At 43.1% G+C, this 2,667-nt stretch overlaps 1 protein-coding gene across 4 annotated transcripts in view; it reads right to left on the minus strand.

The window, feature by feature from the left end:
- GMDS (GDP-mannose 4,6-dehydratase) overlaps positions 1 to 2,667 on the minus strand; it is a 623,184-nt gene that overhangs the window by 132,036 nt on the left and 488,481 nt on the right. The window lies entirely within an intron of this gene.

Here is a 2,667-nt window from a genome sequence, read left to right on the forward strand (position 1 = left end):
AAATCACAAGCATTCCTATATACCAATAATAGACAAACAGCCAAATCATGAGTGAACTCCCATTCACAATTGCTACAAAGAGAATAAAATACCTAGGAATACAACTTACAAGAGATGTGAGGGACCTCAAGGAGAGCTATAAACCACTGCTCAAGGAAACAAGAGAGGGCACAAAGAAATGGAAAAACTTTCCATGATCATGGATAGGAAGAATGAATATCATGAAAATGGACATACTGCTCAAAGTAATTTGTAGATTCAATGCTATCCCCATCAAGCTGCCACTGACTTTCTTCATAGAATTAGAAAAAACTACTTTAAATTTCATATGGAACCAAAAAAATGCCCGTATAGCCAAGACAATCCTCAGCAAAAAGAACAAAGCTGGAGGCATTGCACTACCTGACTTCAAACTATACTGCAAGACCACTGTACCCAAAACAGCAATGGGAAAAGGATTCCCTATTTAATAAATGGTGCTGGGAAAACTGGCTAGCCATATGCAGAAAACTGAAAATGGACCCCTTCCTTATGCCTTATACAAAAATTAACTAAAGATGGATTAAAGACTTAAGTAAGTCCTAAAACAATAAAAACCCTAGAAGAAAACCTAGGCAATACCATTCAGGACATAGGCATGCGCAAAGACTTCATGACTAAAACACCAAAAGCAATGGAAACAAAAGCCATAATTGACAAATGGGATCTCATTAAACTAAAGAGCTTTTGCACAGCAAAAGAAACTATCATCAGAGTAAACAGGCAACCTACAGAATGGTTGAAAAATTTTGCAATCTATCCATCTGACAAAGGGCTAATATCCACAATCTATAAGGAACTTAAACAAATGTAAAAGAAAACAACAACCCCATCCAAAAGTGGGTGAAGGATATGAACAGAATTACCATAAACAATATATTCCCCAATCATGCGACCATGTAAATAATGTATGAAAGAAGCTTAATGAAAAATACACATATAAACAAGGGCTGTTTCACTGTCTGCTGATGCTTAAGAAGCCATCCCAAAGCTTCATGGCTGCAGCCTTTTGTTCTGGTTTTTTTTTTTTTTTTTTTGAGATGGAGTTTCGCTTTTGTCTCCCTCGCTGGAGTACAATGGCGCAATCTCAGCTCACTGCAACCTCCGCCTCCCGTGTTCAAGCAATTCTCCTGCCTCAGCCTCCTGAGTAGCTGGAATTACAGGCACCTACCACCACGTCCAGCTAATTTTTGTGTGTGTGTTTTTTTTAGTGGAGAGAGGGTTTCACCATGTTGGTCAGGCTGGTCTTGAACTCCTGACCTCAGGTGATCCGCCCGCCTCAGCCTCCCAAGGTGCTGGGATTACAGGCATGAGCCACCATGCCCGGCTGGCTGCAGCCTTTTGATTGTTTGTGATTCAGTGTGCAGGAACTCAAGAGGGCTCAGAGGACACAGTTCCTCTCTGCTCCCGGTGGTGATGGCCAAGGCGGACTGACTGGGGCAGTGGGGCCAAGATGGCCTCCCTCACAGGTCTGGTGCTGGGTGCTGGATGCACCTCAGTTCTCCTCCACGTGGCCATTCTCCAGCTAAGCGTTCCGACATTGTTCATTAGTCTAGACGATGCTTCTTTACGTGGTGGCTGCTTCCAAGGTGGCAAAACAAAAGCCGCAAAGCATCCTAAGGCCTTGGCCTGGAAGCTGTCCAGTTCACTTCCTCCGCACACACTGGCGACAGGATCAGCCCAAATTCAAACAAAGGGGAAACAGACTCTCCCCCTTATGGGAGGGGTGGTAGAGTCACACTGCAAAAGGACATGCAGGATGGGAGGGGTTACCGTAGCCATCTCTAGAAAAAAATCTACCACAAAGAGCTATCTTGTGATAACTCTAATGTCAGCTGATTGTTTCAATATAGCAATGAAGTTATTATTCTTGTCTCTAATATAAACATTGCTTCAACTTGCAGTTTTTATGTAAGCTCCATCTATCTTTAACATTGTGCAGTGACAGGTTTAAATGAGGGCAAAAATAACTCACGACGCATACACCTGGGATATGGGAGCTCACTTTCAGGTCACCCTAATCTAACAAATGCTCTAACTGGCCCAATACCACTGCTGTCACAACGTACTTCCCAGAAGTGGTTGTTTCCTGGAGCGTGCCAAGCCACCTACTTCAGCCAGGTGTTTCCAATTATCTTCTGTCGCTCGGATACCTGGGTAAGCCATTCTAGAATTAGTTCCTGGCCCAGTAGGAACAACATAAAAGCTCTGGGCATGCAGGAGGAAGTTTCTTTACACTCATGACCACCTGATCCTTCATCTCCATGCTCTTGGCTCCTGACTGTGCTACCTAAATCTGTTCCTGGGAAGCCATTACGACCTTTCTATGACCTTATTCTTCAAGCTAGTCATCCTGACCACCTGATTCTGCCTCTTGGTCTAACTCTGACCTTGGGAATTTAACCTCTGAACTGATTCTAGGCCCACTAGGTCTCTCGGCTGAAGCGCTGACAATCACTGTTACCAGAAAATATCAACTTATGGACATCACAGTGCGTGCATTAAGGTGGATGTAGACAAGACTTTCAGGATTATTCTAAAACAGCACTGCCCAATAGAAATATAATGTGAGCCACATGTAATATAAAATTTTCTATCAGTTGCATTGAAAAAGTAAAAAGAAAAGGT

The sequence above is a fragment of the Gorilla gorilla genome, chromosome 5 (genome assembly GCF_029281585.2).
Source record: "Gorilla gorilla gorilla isolate KB3781 chromosome 5, NHGRI_mGorGor1-v2.1_pri, whole genome shotgun sequence".
Classification (NCBI taxonomy): Eukaryota; Metazoa; Chordata; class Mammalia; order Primates; family Hominidae; genus Gorilla; species Gorilla gorilla.